We start from the raw sequence: 20659 nt of genomic DNA on the forward strand, positions 1-20659 counted from the left end.
CCTTTAGTTCTGCTCAAATAATATCGCAACTGTCTGTGTATATCCAAAGTGTGCAAAATCTTTCCCCTTTATTTTGGGGGTTTGCATAAAAGTAGGCAAATGAATAGTTTGGTTTAAAGCCACACTAGAAACCACTTTAGGCATAAAGGAAGGGTTAGTACGCAAAGACACCCTATCCTTGTGGAAAATCAAGAAAGGCTCAACTGCCATAAGGGCCTGTAATTCAGAAACCCTTCTCGCAGAGGTAATGGCCAACAAAAAGCAGTCTTCCATGATAAATATTTCAACTCTGCAGTAGCTGCAGGCTCAAAAGGTTGTAGAGTGAGTTTCTCCAACACAAAATTGAGATCCCAAGCAGGAGTAGGAGCTCACGTGGGGGTCTTATATTCTTTGCCCCTCTAAGGAATTGCTTAAACAAAGGCTGAGAAAATAAAGGTGGGTCACAGTCATAGTGAGCAGAAATTGCTGCAGCATGAACCTTTATAGAGGAGAAGGACAAACCTTTGTCCAATAACTCAGTAAGATATTGAAGAGCAACACTTAAATTAGGTTTAGAAACATCAAAGTCCTTTGCTGTACTCCAAAATAAAAATCTCCTCCATTTATCTGCGTAAACTTTCCTTGTACTAGGCCTTCTGGCCTCCAAAATAACATTCAAAACTTGTTGTGGAAGCTGAGACCCTCCAGGGTTTAGAACAGAATATGCCAGGCTGTCAGATGTAGAGAATGAAGTTTGACATTGAGTAAATGACTGTTCTCCTGAGACAGCAGGTGAGGAATCAAAGGCAAAGGCCATGGAGGCTCCTGTACCAGACTTCTCAGTAATGGGTACCAGTGCTGTCGAGGCCAATCTGGAGCTATTAAAATCATGTTTGGCTTGTCCTGTCTGACCTTCAGCAGTACCTTTGGGAGGAGAGGCAGAGGTGGAAAGGCATACACATGAAGATTGCTCCAATTGAATGAGAGAGCATCCACTTTCCAAGCTGTGGGATGAAACCTTTTGTGCAAAACTTTGGCAGCTGGTAATTTAGTGGAGAAGCGAACAGATCTATGTCTGGAGTTCCCCATAACACTGTCAATCTCTGAAATACATGAGGATCCAATTTCCACTCGTGGGGATCCATAATTTGTCTGCTCAACACATCTGCTAAGGAGTTCTGTGCTCCTGGCAGAAACCTTGCCTGAAGATTCAGCTGTAAACTGAGAGCAGTCTCCCACAAAATCATTGCTTGTCTGCATAGAGGATAAGAATGTGTTCCCCCTTGCTTGTTGATGTACCACATGACAGTTGTGTTGTCTGTTTGAATCAACACCTGCCCTGGAAGAAGTAAATCCTTGAAAGCTATCAATGCAAATTGGACTGCTAACATCTCCTTCAAGTTGATATGTAGATGTTGAAGTCTGGCAGGCCACGTGTCTTGTATCCATTTTCCATTTAGATGAGCTCCCCAAGCTTTGTCTGAGGCATCTGTCGTTAAAATCTGACTCGCCTCTGGCCGGGTCACAGAGAGTCCCTTGTTTAGGTGACATTCCTGAGCCCACCACAAAAATTCCTTTTGAATGCAAGGTATTATCTGAATGACAGTGTCCAAATCTTGGCAGTGCTGTGTCCATACATTCTTGAGATACCATTGTAGCTTCCTCATATGCAGTTTGGCATTGGGAAGTACCAGAATACAAGATGCCATGAACCCCAAGGCTTGCAGGACTGTCCTTGCAGTCAGCCTGGACTGATGAGACAACTGGTGGAAGTAAAGAGAAAGATTCTTTTGTTTGTCCGGGGTCAAAAAGGCCATCTGGGATGCTGTATTCAGTCTCACACCCAGAAAGCACATGTCCTGAGAGGGTACTAGACTGGACTTTATTTCGTTCACAGAATACCCCAGGCATCTTAACACTGCCATCACATACTGTAAATGATGAAGAAGTTCGTCCTTTTCTTGGGCCAGAATCAGGCAATCGTCCAAATAAGGATAGATCTGTATTCCTCTTAGCCTGAAGAAAGCTACCACTAGAGCCAGAACCTTCGTGAACACACTGGGCGCAGTAGATAAGCCAAAGGGCAATGCAGAGAACTGATAATGTGAAGTCCCAGCCCGAAAACGCAGATACTTCCTGCAACTGGGCCTGATAGGAACATGAAGGTAAGCCTCCTTGAGATCCAGAGTCACCATCCAGTGATCTTTGCCCAGCAGAGGTAAAAGCTGTTGTAACGTCAACATTTTGAACTTGGGAATGTCCAGATATGTGTTGAGGATAGATAAATCCAAAATTGGTCTCCACGTGTTTCCCTTCTTTGGTACTAGAAACAGGCGAGAATAAAATCCTAGGCCCACTTCTGGCAGAGGGACCGGTTGTATGGCCCCTATTTGAAGTAGTAGAGAAATTTGTTTGTGAGCCTCTAATCTTTGCTGAGGAGGAACGTCCGGCATGCCTTTGAAAGGAGGCAAGGTATGGAAATAAAACTTGTAACCTTGGTGTATGATATCCAATACCCATTTGTCTTGGGTAATCAACATCCAATTTTCCTTGAAGAGTGCTAACTTTCCTCCCAAAGGTGCTGCCAGGCAAGAAGGATCTGGCAGCTGAAAAAGTAGGTCATTGGGCCTGTTTATGAAAGGACTGGCCCCTGCCCTCACCTGAAGATTGTGCAGGTGAACTCCCTGTTCTAGGCCTGAAAGAACTCTGAGCTCTGCCCCTACCACGTCTAGATCTACCCCTAGACTGAGAATCATAAGAAGGATACGTCCACCCCTTAGCAGGCCAATTCCTACTAAACTTCGGAGGCTGAACTTGCAAAAAATCTTTAACAGCCTGCATAGACTTAGCCTTGTCTTCCATTTTCTTCAAGACTGACTCCACAGGTGAACCAAACAACACATCAGACTGCAAAGGAGCATCCAAAATCCTTGTCTTAACATGGTCAGATAAATTCTGATCCTCAGCCAGGCATGCCTGCAAAGAACTGAGCCAGTGGCAGCCACCCTAGACGAGGCCTGCACAGCATCAAAACCACACTGTAATGAATGCTTACCCACCTGTTCAGAGACATGCACCAAAGCTTGGAATTCTTTACACTCAATGCCTTCCGCCAGAGCATCCACCTTAGACTTCAATTGAGAAAGAAGAAAGTTTTGATATTTCAACATATGAAACTGGCAATTCAAAGCCCTCATAGCTAAGGTAGAAGATGTATAGACCTTCTTTCCCCATCTATCCAAAGCTCTGGCTTCTTAATCTAGAGGAACCGGATTTTTTTACAACAGAGGCCTTGACACCCTTAGGTCCCTGACTAATAGTTTCTGGGTCCGCCCTAGGACTCTTATAAAGATATTTATGAGCCTCAGGCACCCTGTAATACCTATCCCGTTTAACAGGAGCAGGAGGCAGAGAATCAGGATTAAGTAAAGCCTCTGCAAACACATCTTCCACAACATCCAGAACAGGGGGTATAGCCAAAGGCCTATGCTGGGGTAACAGCAAAAACTCCCTAAGCCTTTTCCTAGAATCAGAGAAGTCCTGACCTTCCCACTTAAAATGTTCCCTCATGGAATGAAGTGTCTCTGAAAAAGAAAAATCCTCTGGAGGAGAAGCAGAAGGAGTGGAATCATCTGCATCAGAATCAGAATAAGGAGAGTACTCCTGCAAGTCTTCAGCTGAAGACTCTGAAACATCTGAAGCCTGCTCAAAACTCCCAACTCTGGTTCCACCCTAGGCCTCTTATCAGGAGGGGCAAAGAACCTCTAATCAGAGTAATCAAATCTTCTGCCATTTTAAGCATGTGCTTCTTGGGCACAGACCCTGCTGAACTAGGAGTGACACCAACAGAAGCTAAACCTGGCCTGCCTCTGGGAGAAGCCTTGGAAACAGAAGGAGAGGCCTAACCACCCTAGGAAAGGAGGGATTACAGTAACCTGAGAAGCCCCTTCAGCCTGATCTGTCTCCTGAGAGACCACCTCCTGCAAAATCAAAGTCTCCCCTGAGACTCCAGAGAAGTCTCCGCGGAACCACCGGTTCCACTGAAGCCTCTAAAGAACCGGCGTCCGAACGGACGACTCATCTTGCCTGGGTTTAGCTGCTTTGTCTTTGCGCTTCTTCGAGAAGCGGCGCCGGAGCATCCGACGGCATATTATAATTGCACCGCTTCCCAACGACCAGCCTAGCACAATCTAACCTTCGCTTAATAGTGCGTTTATTGAACCTAGCACAAAAGCGACACCCAACAACGCGTGCTCAGGCCCCAAACAAGGAATACACAAAGAATGATAATCTCTATGCGGTATCTGTTTCCCACAAGAAATACAGTTATTCACTTTTTCTGACATCCGTAAAACACTGAGGCAAGAAAAACTAAAATATTCCCAACGGGGTACTTACCCAACTTGGATTCGGTCTGAAACTCCGAATTCGAAAAATTTCAGAACGCCGAACGACACTTGCAACGCTGCTTCTGCATCGGACCATGCGGCAAAAAAGACTGAGGAAATGACGTCGGTCATGCGCTTTTGTACCCTGACGTCCTGATGTCAGTTTTAAGCGCCTTGACCGACGTCAGCCTAATACTTTGGTATTCGGGCCGACCGAGGACAGCGGACTACCCATATGTAAGGACTGCAGCAATGTGAGATGAAGAACATCCAAGCTAACAAGGTTAGTCTGCAAATGGGGTATAACCTGGTTTCCCCTTGCTTGCTGATGTACTACATGGCTGTGGTGTCTGTAACTAGAACAGGTGCAGGGGACCAAAGATGATTCAGAGTTGAGTGCTTTGATCAGAGTAAGCATATATTTTATATTTAGGTGCTTGTGTCTGTCCTTGGTGTCCCAAACACCCTGCAATTTTATTCCTCTGAAATGGCTCTAAAAGCAAAATTTGGGGAGTCTGTGGTGGCTAACTGGTTTGGAATGGGGGGGAGCTGAGAACTGGATTTAGGGAAATTTATCTCCATCAAGTGATTTCTCTTTTGACAAATCCCAGAACTGGGATTTGAAAAGATAATGGATGTTGGTGCTGGGATGGGAAACTTCAGGTACCACTGTATCTTTATCATCTGGCGTATTTGCAAGGGGTATCATGAGAATCACAGATGCCATGAGATGTGAAATCCTGAGGTATTCCCTCGCAGTGACTGAAGTCTGAGTGGAAAACCTTAGAAATAGGTCTTCTAGTTATAGATCTAATTTTTTTTCTGTGGAAGAAATACTCTTTGAACTGCGGTGTCTAGCAAACACCAAAGGAATACAACCATGTGATAAACTCAAAAAAGATTTTTTAGTGTTCTCTTGGAATCCCAGAGATCTCTCCCGATACTTTGAAAAAGACTGCAAAGATAAGCAAGTCATCTAAATATGGAAAATGTGGATACCCTGTAGCCTGCAATGAGCTATAACTGGAACTAGATACACTGTGGGCAGTCCTGGTGCAGTGGACAGTTCAAAGAGTAGGGCAGAGAACTAATAATGTGATCCAGACACAGAAAAACCTTACAAAACACCTGAAGTCTGGATGAATAGGGATGTGATAAGCATCTTTTAAATCTTGTGTTATCAGGAAACTTAAATGAGGAGGAAGGGATAAAAGATTGTGAAGTGATACCATTTTGAACCTGGCCCCTATTACAAATTGGTTTAAGAAAGAAAGATCTGGTCTCCAAGTATTTTCTTTCTTTCATTCATTCAAACATTCATCAATTTAAACTTTTCCCAAATGGAAAAAACAGACTGGCTCTATCACACCCTGAGACAATATGTGTTGAAGAACGGCAGAAAATGGATGGTTCTGGTCTGCTGGGCAGGAATTACCCCCTGGAAAGATGGAATTTGCTCCCACTGACATCTGCAACCTTGATGAATGATATTCAGAACCCATTTATCTGACAGAAGTGGAGATTCAGACTTTCTGGAAGGAAAAGGGACTGCCAGAGTGGGACGGTGGAAAGGTACCTTAAATAGTCATTTTGACTTGTTGGACTGTCCTTGGTTTTGTGGGGTTCTTGTACTGTCTTTGGAACTTCCTTGCCATTTCTTCCTTAATGTCTGTTTACTTGAAATTTGGTGAGACTGTTTATTTTGTTACTTGAAAAAACTGGATGAGAAGTTAAGGAATCTCTTAGAAAATGATGGAAAAGTAGGGCTGAACATTTTTAGACATCCCCTGTATCAGCTTACCCCCTCTAATCACACTCTAGAAAGCTCTGCAGCAGCAGTATTAAAAACTAAATCTCTATCCAAAGAATAAATTAAAATCTCATTTTTCATATCATCTGGGAGGTTCTGAGAACATAGGCAAACCTCAAAACACTACCAATGGCCATAGCTTTGGAAGAAGCATTAACAGAATCATGTACACACTTTAAACAATGAGTTGTGACCTGTAAAATAGAAAAAAAATTAAACCATTTATAGCAGACTTTTCCTTACAAGAAGAAACTACAGATAAAACATTCCTCATATTTTCACAATTAGAATAAACTTTAATTTATGAGCATGATAATTCAAAATTCTGAAAATCAAAGTTGCAAAAGAATGCACTTTTTCCCATACCTGTCAATTATTTTCTCATCCCTTGTCAGCAAGTGACTGGTTGGAATTAACTAAATGTTTACAAGCAGTAGAATTAACCAATGATACAGCTGCTGGGTCAGGTTTGGGACAAATACATAAAAAGTAAGAGAGTGAGGAGCGTTATCTATCCACCTTTTTAGGGGCAGTAGGCTGAATGTCAGAAAGATTGCAAGCAGTGACATGCACAAAGGTTCATAGGTAAAACTAGGCTAGCTGCCCTGGCGGGCCATTTTAAGCCTAGCCAGTTTCTCTTTCTGTGCTCAAAATAACCCCTCTTATTTGGTTATAAATTGCCCTTACCCATCCCAATGACAATAATTATATATTGCCACTAATGAGAATAACTGGGATCATACCATAGATAACTTGAAGGGACCACCTCCATGCAACCCATTCAGGGGATAAAGTATTTAGGAGCTGCCTCTGTCTATTAGTAGTACTACAGGGAGCAGTCCTGGGGTAAATTTAATGTTTCCCATCCACTGATCTAAGTTGCACTTGAATATGGACAGGGATGAACTTTGATTTATATGGATGCAGAGTCTGTTCCAGACTGCCATGATGAGAGAGAGGTTGGAAATCCTTCACATGTCAATCAGACTTATCAGGATGTCCTTTGTTCTGCGGGTGGTTACTGCTTTCATTTTGTAACATCCCTAACCTTGCTTTTTTAATATTAACTTTCCAACAGCTTGCTGGAACTGTTTATTTTTGCTTTCTTAAAGACATCAGTGGAAGGAACACTGAGCCCCTTGTCAAACTTAAAGGAGGAGGAATGAAAAATGAGAGATATCTTGAATCATCTCGGCTTTCCTCATTCATCACACATTTTAATGATCTCTGCAGCAGAAGGCCCCAAAACTAGTTCTCTATCCAAGGGAGAATTCAAAATCTCATTTTTGACATCCTCTGGGAGGTTTTCCGTTACAAGCACATCTCAAACAATGCGCAAGTCACTTCAGACTCAGAAGACACCAAGTTACATAAAGCAAATTTGTCCTTACATGAGGAAACAAATGCCAAAATATTCCTCAAATTCTCAAGAGGCAAACAAACTTCAACATATGAGCCTGACAGGTGAAAATCCTAAAAACAAGTGTTGCAGATGAAACATTTTTCCCAAACTTATCAAAAGCCTTACCATCCTTGTCAGAAGAAGAGGGATTAGTATTAACCATATGTTTAGCAGTTGCTGAATTCACTACACCAACAGCTGGATCTGGGAGGAGTGTATAAAAACTTAAAAGAATAAGTCACTTTATAAAGTCTATATGCTTTCTTGGGGTGGCAGCAGGCTATCAGGAAAATCGTAGGCTGTGACTAAAACATCCCCAAAGCAGACAGTACAGGAGGAATAGGAATAGGTTCTGTAAATTTCAGCTTCAACAAATCATAATCCTTCCTGAAGGGCTGAGAAACATTACTGTTTCCCCATGAAACAATTGATGCATTCTAGAAACAGTTTCTGAGGAAGGGAATTCTTCAAAAGTACTGGCTGAAGCCATAATCTTCTAAGAATCTGAATCAGAATCTGTGGAGACAACATGTAGCCTGTGCTTTCTGTATCATTTTGAGACTCAAATTTTTGAACTTCTTCAGAAAATGAAGAACTGTATTTTCTTTTACCAAAAACAGCCATTCAGGAAGTGTCAAGAACAAAACATTAAACCCTGACCTAAGCCCAATAAACTACTCCTGTCCAGGGTAAATGAGACAAGAGAAGGCATATGTTTAAATTCTTGTTTCTTTTTGACAGGAAAATCTGAAGAAACAAACCCAAAATCAAACAAAAACCTCCCTAGGGATGGGCGTGGTTTTCTGGCTAAGCAAATTGGCATTCCCTGCCCTTTCTCCCTGGACCAACAAGAATGTCTCTCCCTTGCAAGCCAAGGGCACTCCAGCAACATGTCTAATCCCTGGTCAATGGTAGCAGTAGAAACTACACCAATGGGACCCAAGGAACAAGATGAGTGGTCCAAGGAATCAGCTTTGGCCACAGCAGCGTCACCCACCTGTGGCTGAGGCATTTTATCAGCCTGATTCAGTAGCAAAGGCTGCTTAACAATCTTTCTTTCTGTGGTTAGAAGAAGGTAGAACTGTGGAACTGGAAGGCTGTTCCATGGTTAAGCCTAAAAAGGTGCCTGATTCCCTGGGAAGCATGGCAGCAATAGTCAGTAAACCACAGAAGTTTTAAAAAGTAACTTCCCCCATTACAGCATAATAAATATCACTTTAAACACTTACCACTGTCCCCAAAAGTAAAATAACACAACTTTTACCACAGAAAAAAAACAGTGTAAAGTTAGTTTTAACCACATTTTATCACAACAGTTACGCTCCAGTTTAAAAGAGTAAAAAGTCATGTGACAGTCATTAAAAACACCCTTTGCAAAAAAAAATAAAAGTTGTACCAAAGAAAGTATGTTTTCTGTTATAAAAAGTAAACTGGAATGTTTTTCCCTGAAGGAGACTTATCTGCCCAGCAATGGAACAGTGTAGCTCACCACTGTTCCCTGAAAGCCCGCAGAAGAGTGCTCTATTTGGTGGCAGGAAAGCTCTGGAATGCTTGGCACCTAAAACCTGACTTTTAATCAGCTCAGCTTAAGATGACTACTAGTTTGAATGTGTGGAAGGTGCCCTAAAAGCTTTGAAAACTGGCAGGCTGTTGTGCTCTGGACAAGATATAAACCATGCAGCTTAGGCTACTGCAGCAGTGATCCTTATGAAGTCCTTTTAGCCACTAGGCTTGCATGAAGATGACCTAAGTTAAAGATGCCGGCGAATATTTTCTGCTAGAGCTGTTAGGTTTTCACATAAGCTGAAATAAATGACTGCTAATTTTTCCTACATAAGTATTAAAAGTCACTGCTGCCTCCATAGAACACAGCTTCCTCTACCTTCAGCAGGACTGATCCAAGAAAAACGCAGGACAAGTTAGTTCTAAACACCTCCTTATTTCCATGAAAAGAAAGGTATTCTCTTGACAACAGAAAGCCTGAAGTTTTCTAATACATTTCACAAAACTGACAATTGTCACAAAAAAGGATCTCAAAGTAAAGCATTATAATAGTAGCTAATGGTTCAAACGGCCAGGCTATTTTAGCAGTGTGCATAACATGCTTCAAGTAGGAAAAGGCATTCTCCTAGGACAAGAGAAGTTAACAATATACAGACTGTATACTCCTTTAAAGGACAAAGCCACCCTCAAGTGTAGTTAACACCTTAATTCACGAGTTATAATCCTACAGTATCTTTATAATATCATTCAGATGTAGTTTAGTACCTACAAACTTTTCAGTACATTTCAATTTCATAATTTTCATTTTGTCTTGCCAGAGATTATGAAGGGCCTACCATCCTTTTTCTTATTCAATCCACTCACTACTCTTGAAAGATATCTCTATCAGCCCACAAGACATTATCGAGACAACACACTTCAATGAAGTTTTCACTCAGTCACTGCTCACTATTCTGCATCCTGAGAATGTGCCTTGATGTCACTAAAGTAATACCTGTAACATACAATCAGCATGTTCTCTCATTTTTGATAATTAAACTGTTGCTATTGCCTATGTAACCAGACTATTGAGAACAATGTGATATACTTCAACTAACTTCCATCAAAGGATTATGAGACATACAAAGTGACAAATGTCAGTCACAGATGAATGAGCACACCTAACAGACTTGTCTAGCTAACCTGATAAACACGACTAAGAGGAAGTCTGGAAATTGATGAGGAGCTATAATTTCGAATGCATTAAAAATATTGCAATTTTCTCACTTTATTATGAAAACAAATGTTATATGCAAGGACCTTGCAGGCAAGCCTTGCCCTCAAATAATCTGCCATCGCAATACAACCACAACATAACTATGTTCATTTTTACAATATTTACAGTTTTTATTTTAAAAAAACATATTTGCACCTCCCATAGATGCAGGCTTATTTCATATATGTCTGCTTGTTTCACAAGTATACATTGGCATCCCGCAAATCCTGATGATGTAAACTGATGCTTGTATAAAAAGCTGCAGTAGTTGCCTACTTCCAGTAACTCAAAGCACTAGCACTGCTACTGTAACTGCGAAACAAAACTATTTCTAAGCTGTATCATATTATGAGGCACAAACTCCATAATGGGAAATCACTTCAGCATGGTGTCTCTATTGTGGCCCCTTGGAAGGGTAACATATTAAAATACAATAAGAGATACAGTGATTTTCAAGAATATGTTTAGCAAGATCTGCCGAACATTTTTCAGTTCCCGAGTGTATTTTTCCTTTAAACAGGCTGTGCTGAAAGGAAAAAACTAAATGCAGTCCACCTACATACAGTAAAAGTTATATACTTATCATAACGACAGATCAGTGTTGTCTCATTTTTGTCCAGTTCAACGTTTGCATTGTCAGATCAGATCTGACCTCAGTGCCGCCTTCTAAAGCTGTTGATCGCAGGCTTTGACTCCTCCCCTAGCCCAAATTCCCTCCCCATCCACTAAGTTATCTTGTATCACGTTTGCCGATTTATACCTAAAATATTGATTTCCTCCTATAACTGAAGAAACCTTTAGATGTTACAGTTGCTGAACATGTTAATACCACAGTAAGGAAGAAAGAAAAAATATACCAGACAGGGTCTTAGGTGAGGTCTGCCCGGGCACTAGATGCTGTCAGTAACAATACTGGAAGAGGGAAGGGAGGAGGGATGTTAAACTGGACAAAAATGAGAACACTGATAGTACAGTTGTGCAAAATCTTACCATGATAGTAGATGACCTACTCTTCACTGTTGCAGTATTCTTTACTATAGGGATTTCCCACCTATGATAGCCCAAAAGTTCAGCCAGTATACCAAAGCCTTATGATCTTGTATGGTGTCATAACATCTTACATATGCACCCCACACAGGACCTATGGCATAAAGGTACTGTAGGGACATAGCTACCCAGAACTGAATTGGCCCAGTGGAGAGCAGTTTCCAAAGGACAAAAAAAAAAAAAAAAGAGTCTATGCACATCTAGAAGAATAAAATGCAGAAGAAAAGGGAATATTCTCAGCCAGAAAGGAATCCAAAACAAAACCACAACAAACAAGACAGGGTTAGAGGGAGGGAGGGAGTGAATACTGTAACAATGAAGATAAGGACATCTACTGTTATGGTAAGATTTTACACAACTGTACTGTGTCCTTCTATATCACTGTTGCAATATTCTTTACTATAAGGAGAGTAAAAAAACTCAGTAAACAGAATGGGAGGTGGAAGGCTGAGAAGAGCTCTCAACAAACCCATACAAAATGTCTATAGCAAAACCTCCTCTGGCCCTAGAGATCTTATCTAATTTATAATGCTTAGTAAAGGTAGGCAATGAAGACCAAGTAGCAGCTGCAAGGATGGAATTGGTGTCCAACCCCTTGAAGAAAGCACCAGAAGAGGCAATAGCCTTAACAGAAGTAGATTTGCCATGAAAAGAATAACAAAATGAAATAGCCTTAGCTATCCAGGAGGAGATGGTTTGCTTAGAAACAGCCAAACCCAATGTCCTGGGATATAAAGAAACAAAAGCTGGTCATACTTATGAATTGCCTTCGTTTTATTCAAATAGTACCTAAGGTGTCTGTACAAATCCAAGGTGTGCAACATTCTTTCACTAGCAGACTAAGGAGAAGGGAAAAAGGAAGGAAGCTGTACTGACTGATTCAAGGACAACTCATTTACTACCCTGGGCATAAAAGAAGGATTAGTATAAAAGGACACCCTGTCCCTGTGAAAACAACAAAAATGGAGGAATGTTCATAAGGGCCTAGAGCTCAAAAAACTTCCAAACAGAAGTAAGAGCTAGCAACAAAACAGTCTTTCAGGTACAATGTTACAAAGAAGCAGAATCTGCAGGCTCAGAAGGAGCCTGAGTCAATTTTTCCAAAACAAAATGAAGGTCTCAAGGAGGAAGAATAGGTTTTCTTAGGAGGCCTAAGATGTAGGACACCTTTAAGAAAATGTTTGACCTCAAAACGAGAAGCCAAAGAAGGACGAGCAGAAATGGTTGACAAATGGACATTCACAGAAGAATAGACCAAGCCAGATGGAGCAACTCACACAAACAGGAGAGGACCAAATGGACCACCCACTGAAAAAGGTCCAGGTCATGAGCATGGCACCAGACAGAAAATCTTTTCCATTTGTACATGTAAGATTTTCTGGTTACAGGCTTCTTCGCCTCTTGTAAAACCCTAAGCATGTCCTCAGAAAAGAGTTGCCAAAAAGGGATCAAACCCCTGTCACCCACAGTGTCAGTTGACGAGTGGACAAGTGAAGATGGATGAGATGCACCTTGCTCTGTGTGAGGAGGTCCAACCAGTGAGGTAACTTATGCTGATTGCTCCTGGCTAGATGCATTAAGTGGGAGAACCAGTGCTGCCTTGGCCAAAAGGGAGTAACTTGCATGATTTTGGGGGAGTTCAGCTGAATCTAATGCAGGACACTTTGAAGTAGACGAAAAGGACAGAAAGCAAAGACACATCCCTTCCAAGGAAAAGAAAGGACATCTGTCTTCCATTCCAGATAGCAAGGTACTCTGGAACAGAAGGGAGGGAGCTGCTTGTTCAGAGGGGAAGCAAAAACATCTATCTGAGGAATATCCCACCAATGGACAATGTCTGGAAACATGTCTATGTGAAGCATCCATTCATGAGGATGTGTTCTGGACCTGCTCTAAGAGTCAGCCACTAGATTGTGCTCTGAAGGAAGGTATACTGCCTGAATAGTTGATAACTGACAGCCACCTCCCAGGCCTGAAGAGGAGGTAAGAATTTGTGCCTCTCTGCTGGTCGACATACCACTTCACTGTAGTGTTGTCTGTGTACACCTTCAAGGTGCCTGGACAGAACACGGGGTGAAAGGCCTGAAGGGCTACAATCAGAGCTCTCGTCTCTTTGATGTTGATAATGGTCTGACTTTTGATAGGGGGGGCCAGAGACCCTGCACTTACAGGTGGCTACATGAAGCCCCCACCCAATGTCTGATGCATTAGTAAACAGTTTTTGAGAAGGGAAAGGAGGCTGAAAGGGGCTGGACTGGGGTGGGAGCAAACTATTGAATCCACCACTCAAATTCCTTTTTAGACAAGGAAGGAGAGGTACACTGAAATCCAGAGGATGGCAATACTGGAGCCAAATTGACTTCAGGTGTGAGTGAAGTTTCCGCATATGCAGTCTGGCAAGAGGAAGCACTGGAATAGAAGAAGCCATGAAATGTCACTCAGAGGAAGAAGAAGCTGAAAGAAGGCTGTCAGTGACATAACTTTTGGCGGTGGAAGATAGGCCAGCATTGGCAATATCTGAATCCTGAATCCCAGATACACATGTTCCTCAGAGAGATTCAGGACAGACTTTTAGAAGTTGATAGTGAACTCCAGACTTTGAAGAGAGATGGTTAACTTCAGATCCTGTAACAAGTGACTGGGAGAATGTGCCTGAAGCAGCAGGTCATCTAGATAAGGACAAATCTGAAAGCTTGTGAGCCTGCAGAAAGCAATCACAGGAGCTAGGCATTTTGTAAATACCTTTGGGGCAGTAGACAGGGCAAAGCAGAGAACTAAAAATGAGAGGAAGAAATAGAGAAACAAAAAGTTGCCGAAAAGAGGGTGAATAGAAACATGAAGGTAAGCATCCTTCATATCCAAAGACACCAGAAAAGCCTGGGACAGTAAAAAAGGAAACGGGGTTTGAACAGGAAGCATCCAAAATGACGGGACCTTTATAAAGGTGGTGAGCAAGGAGAAATCCAAAATAGGTGTCCAAGTGCCTTCCTTTTGAGGAACCAGGTACATCCTGGAATAAAGACCCTTTCCCACTTGGTAAGGTGGAACAGGCTGAAAGGCTCTTTGGTTCACCAGGGACCCACGGACCTCCGGGAAATGAGGATGTTGCTCTAGAGGGGGTTGAGGAATCCCTGAAAAAGGAGGGAGAGACTTCCATAACATTCAAGCAACCCTGATGGATGACAGAAAGAACCCAAGAGTCTGAAGTGATGAGAAGCCAATTTGAGAGACAAAGGGAAAGCCAAAGGGACAAAGGAACCTGGTCTAAGAGTGAGGGGGGGGGGGGCAAATTGTCAAACAGAAGCAGGCTTATCAGATAAAGGAGGCTTCTGGGCCACAGAAGCCTGAGAAGTCTTGGCAGAGGAGGCTCACCTACCACCCGTCCTGCCCTTAGAAGCCTGGTGGAACTGTCTGTGGAAAAAAAGCAGATCTGGAAGGATAATTCCTCTATAACTTAGGGATGTGAGAGATAATAACATGCTTAAGGTATTGCATGGCTTTGCCTTTCTGTTGGAGACTTAAACATATCATCATCGTCAGTAGCAGCAGTCCCAAAAAGATATTCATTATCCAAAGGAGCATCCAACAACTTGGCCTTAATGTCCTCAGTCAAAGACTGGAGATAAAGACAAGAATGATTATCCAAAGGAGCATCCAACAACTTGGCCTTAATGTCCTCAGTCAAAGACTGGAGATAAAGACAAGAATGATTATCCAAAGGAGCATCCAACAACTTGGCTTTAATGTCCTCAGTCAAAGACTGGAGATAAAGACAAGAATGACACCTCATGACAGATCCGAAAGCTGCAGCCCTGAAAGAGGCATCAGTAGCATCATAGCTACAGTTGACAGAGTGGCAAGCCACTTGAGAAGTAGAACCTAAAATAGATAAGGCAGAAGATTTGCCTTCAGAATCAGGGAGGTCAGAAATAACCCAACAAGCCTTAGCAATTAAGGCCAGAGCATATCTGGTCATGTGGGTCTAGTAATTAATAGCCCTAAAGACCAAAGTAGAAGCACTGTAAACCTTCTTACCAATCCTCTCCATTGTCCTACTATCTTTATCAAAAAGCAAAAGTTTAGAAGATGACAAGAGCTTGGAAGGTTTGTCAGAACAGACTGACACCACAGCAGGATCAGCAGAATGGCACTTAAATAAAAACTGGCAATTCTCAGAGACCTTATAGAACCTATTGGGTTTCTTAGGAGCAGGAGGCTGAGAATCAGGAGACCTGGAAGCAGCAGAGTGTCTAACATGGCAGACAACACAAGAGGAACTGCAGAGGGTTTAGGAGTATCCTAACTCACAAATATCTCCTCTGAATATCAAACACTTGAGAAAAATCCCACGTAAAGTATTCCATCATCGTAGCAATTGTGTCCCCAAAGGACAATTCCTCAAAAGGAGACTCAGGGCTAATAGGCTGCTCCTCATCAGAACCATAAGCCACAGGCGAAGGAATCTGTGAAGAGTAGGGCAGAACCTCTCATCAAACTCTGAATCCTCATCTAAGGAGTCCAGTTCCCCAGGCCATATAGAAACGGTAGACGTCCAAGGAGGAGCAAGCAATGAAACCCCTTGAGGAGGCTTCAGGGCCATAAAGGCAGAAAAACAAGTCCAAGTAAACTCCTGCCATTCCCTTTGAGGATACTTGGGATGGACTGAAACATGCTTTGCCTTTTCTTGGAAGGTACATCAGCCCTAACAAATACCGGAGGTTCCAACACTTGGTGAAATTCAGCAAGAGTACCTGGAACCTCCTCCCTGACCAATATCTGCTGAATATACACCACCCAGATGATTAGAGGGGCTAGAATGTGTTCAACCTTGGAAGGGTTAATAAATGAGTTGACATTGTTGATTCAAATGTTTGAAAAAAGGGGATACTCCATGGAATGGATGGTAACATTTAAAGAAGAGGTTTTAACCGGGTGGGGTAATAGATTTATTCCCCTATTAGGACTAGAACAAGGTATAAAAGTCCCTGGTGTTAACCAGACAGACAGATTCACCATTCTATGGTGATAGAATTTAGTTCATTTGGTAGGCAAGTACAGAAAATTCTTACTAAAAATTGGGTGATACTGGAAGGCAATGAAAATTTTTCCCACCTGTTAGGTAAAAGCCCACTTTTTACAAATAAGGTGGGTAAAAATATGAAATACTTATTAGAACACACTATACAGTTGAACACAGCTAGATCCACCAATAAATGTGGTAGGTGTAACCAATGTGCACTAATTTTGGATAGTAGTGAATACAAATTAGGAGAACGGATACCTACTATCAAACTGGCTGGTGGCAATTCTCAAACAAGAGGGCTGGTGTATATTGCCTTATGTCAAAGTTGCCTGAATTTCTATGTGGGGAAAACAGAAAGATCCCTTAGACAAAGAATATACGAACACACATATGCTATGGAAACACAGAATAAGAATAATGCCCTTTTTAAACATTCACAATTATGCCCCAATTTTACTTGCTTCAAGTTTGGTATTTTAGAGATAGTCAAAAGGAACACAAGAGGTGGTGACTGGGGGAATGAGATAGATATTAGGGAACTGCATTGGCAGTTAACCTTAAATGCAACAGAAGCCCCAGGTATTGACGAGTATTTATCCCTCTGACCAGTTTTAAAACAGAGAGCTAGAAAATTATAAAAAAGTTAATGATATACTATAACAGAGTACCCAAAGGAGTTGTTTTTTGTTTAGTCCCTATTCACATTTATAATAGTGTTTTTAGGTTTATATTTAATGGACATTGTGTTTCCTTACATATACATTTTATTTGGAGAGAAGTTAAAAATTTTTTAAAGGACTGTGTTTTTAAATGTTAATTGAATATTAATTAGAATACTATTGTATAAAAGAGCAATGCTGAAGGAAATTCAACAGTTTGATAAAGTCTGTTAAGATTACAGACGAAAGTGCTCACTTTACTACTGTTGGGATTATCGTTGTATTCTACACCATTGTGGTTGAGCAGAACTTTTGTGTATTTTGGAATAAATTTCACTCTTCTTTGGACTACCAGTTGTGGCGCGGTCAGTCATACCTAGGATTGGTTGTTTTTTTGAGTTATGCTAATAATCATAAAGGGTATAGGGAAGAGCCAAAAACAGTTATTTTTGACAGAAAAAAATAACACTTTGAGAAAAGAAGAGCTCTCAGACACACTTATAGGTTCACAGGATGGTAGTAGGCTACTAGCTTGGAGGCACTAATAAGCCAAGAATTTCGCCCATGTTCCCACAAAGGCAGCATCTATTTCCCTTGTCCAGCAGGGACACAGGTGGGATCCGAGGGATGTATTTTCCGTTACCCATCCAGTAGCCCAGGTTACTCTTAAAGAGGGCTAGAGAGGTACTCTGCTTGACATGGAGAGGAACTCTATTCCACAGATGGGGAGCCTTTGGGACACATCTATCCCACCAAGTTCTATTAATGTCACAGACCAGGTTGAGGCCTTGTGTGCAGGTTGCGTGAGTGGAGTTTGACTTACAGCAACTCCATCAAGGCTGGGTCTGAGATGGCCTTGTATGCCAGACACAGGTCACCTCTGAGCAGTCTGTATGAGACTGAGTAGGGAGGACAGGGCTTTTAGACTATCTGTATAGGATAGGTCTTTGAGACCCTGGATTTCCCTAGTCAAGAACCTCTGCGGTCTCTCCAGCTGCTGCATGTGCTTAACAAGGTACATGTCGAAGGGGGCATTGTACTTGATAATGGGTCGGATAAGGGAGGTGTACAGGGATGTTATGACCTCCTTGTTCCTTGATGAAATACCCTTAATCTCATGTAGAAAGCCTTCCGTATAACGGAGGCAAAGTGGTGGTGAAAAGTCAGGTTGCTATCAACTTGGGTGCCCAAGTCCCTCACAAATGATTGAGTGCTTAGTACGTTGTTACTAATGTGATAATTGTGGAAGGTTCGGGGAGTAAACAAGATTTGAGATAACTTAGTGGAGAAGGTGGGGGGGGTTATAGATAGGGGAGAAGTCAGAGGCTTGGATCCACAGCTTTGGAAGAAGGCGCAGAGGTCAGATCCAAAATGTTGAATCGGATAAAAACAGACATCAGATGTAAGAGGTGTGCACATGTAAATTTTCTATTTTGTTGTAGCATGTGTCTTCAGGTATGTCTTAAGAAGTGCTGAAAGACAGCTCTGTTATGAAAAGGTACGGATATCATACTATACAACTTCCAAAATAATCTAGTCGGAGGGCTGCTGGGAATGGGTATTACATATCAGCCTTACATATGTTTTTCCCAGCTACCTGCTGAAACTGCTATTTTTTGTTGATGATCCTGCATGAAACAGCACATTGACTGTGTACAGAAGCTGGCAGAGCTCTGAAAAATGTACTTCTCTGCAATATCCAACTGGTCAATATTTCTGTCACAAAGCCAGGCTATGGCTAAAACCAATCTCACAGAACATATCATGTCAGCAATAAACGAATGATTGAAAGATGAAAATGAAACAAATATGTGGTTGCAGTCTGTAAGAGTCAATGCTCACAAAAGCGTATGCTCTTACAGGCTTGTTTTACAGACCTTTTGGCTGCTTTCCTTGTGAGATCACAGAACAGCTGGGTCTGGGAATTCGTCTTTACCCATCTGCTGTGTTATCTCATAGTTGGTATAGATAATTAACATGGGGTGTAGAAAGTGCAGGGGGGCTTTCCCCTGCAAAAACAATTTAACCCTTTTTTACATTCTCTCAACTGGCAGTTCTCATTTTGACGAGACACACATATACACACACACATATTTTATATATATATATATATATATATATATATATATATATATATATAGATATGGGCCTACTTGATATGTTCGAAATTTCAAAATGCCGACATTCATATAGCGGAGACCATATGATCGACATTTTGAAATGTAAAACATGTATAGCGGAAATCCCTATATAGTGCGGAACCGGGAGATTTCCCTTTTCTGCACTGTAGTGCGATCTCAGAACAGGAATAATAAAGTAGCAGGGGGTGTGGAGGGTGCAGTTAGTGAAGTGTTTTCATGCATTTTGCGTTATGTAGGAGCTCTGACATTTCAAAATGTCGATCATATGGTTTCGGCCATATGAAAGTCAGCGTTTTGGAATGTTGAACATCTGAAGTAGATCTCTCTCTCTCCATATATATATATATATATATATATATATATATATATATATATATATATATATATATACACACACACACACACACACATGCACATATATGTATGTATGTATATATACACACATACATACGTGTGTGTGTGTGTGTGTGTGTGTGTGTGTAAGTGAATGAGAAATAAAACACGCTAGATTACCAGTCAGTTATGACACAACTTCAGTGAAAGTTTCATGCTCATGCTCCGGACCTTTTATCAGTTATTTAAGGACCTGTTAACCAGGTAGGTATACTTGTCCTTAGACCCTTTTTACTCACAGTTCAGGCACAAAGACAAGTATAGAATGTTTTCAAATTATCCTCTTTTACCAGACACAGCAAAAAAACTATAGTAATAACATCGTTAAAGTACAACTGTTACAAACAAACAAATGCAGGCGGTACTATAACAATCAGAAGTTTTATGACAACTCAGGCCAGAGCTGGTTAATGTTATACAACATAATGTTATATACATTATATGTTCATACTTTATATTTATGGTATGTAACACAATGAAAGAGAACACACATACGTAATACAAAATTTACAAATATTCAAAAACATACTGTGACACAAATTGGGTTTTGCAGGCTGTAGCTGGAAGTTGCCTGAAAGGATGTGATTAAATAGTCAACGTCTGTCTACTTGGAAGTTACATGAGTTTGTTTTCCTATGTCATTCCAATAGATTAGGCTCTTTATGAATCTCTTTTGGTAACTGATTCTAGTAGGTCTTATCAAATTTCTTCCACTGAACTGATGATCTCTGGAAAGACAGAAAAACTGAGAGGGAGTATCATTTTCATTGTGTACATCATAAGATGATGTCTGTATTATCAATTTATTATGATGTCTGTATTATCAATTTATGTTTAGATGAATGGCAGTGAATGCTGGGAAATAAACTGAAAGTACATGAGGACAAAAGAAGTGTGGCACATGGTTTAACAGAGATCCACTATGCTTTCTTAATAGTAGTACAAGGATCCTCCTACCTTTGAAAAGGCAGATGAGGCAACAAATGATGTCAACTGTTGCTTGCATGATATGGCTTTTTTGTAGAAAACTGAAGGCAATCAGAGTGACAGCATACTCTT

The 20659-nt window shown here is 41.3% G+C and overlaps 1 protein-coding gene across 2 annotated transcripts in view; it reads right to left on the reverse strand.

Annotated features, from left to right (window-relative positions):
• MPG (N-methylpurine DNA glycosylase) overlaps positions 1–20659 on the reverse strand; it is a 712437-nt gene that overhangs the window by 488835 nt on the left and 202943 nt on the right. Inside the window, exon 1 of one of the 2 annotated variants that reach the window (XM_044089446.1) lies at positions 20130–20233. The exons of the other annotated variant lie outside the window; for it this stretch is intronic. The gene's annotated coding sequence lies outside the window, so the exon portion shown is untranslated. Of the gene's footprint in view, positions 1–20129; positions 20234–20659 lie in introns of those variants that run through there. 2 annotated transcript variants of the gene reach the window in all.

This window comes from Protopterus annectens, chromosome 12.part0 (genome assembly GCF_019279795.1).
Source record: "Protopterus annectens isolate FY-2018-M chromosome 12.part0, PAN1.0, whole genome shotgun sequence".
Taxonomy (NCBI): domain Eukaryota; kingdom Metazoa; phylum Chordata; order Ceratodontiformes; family Protopteridae; genus Protopterus; species Protopterus annectens.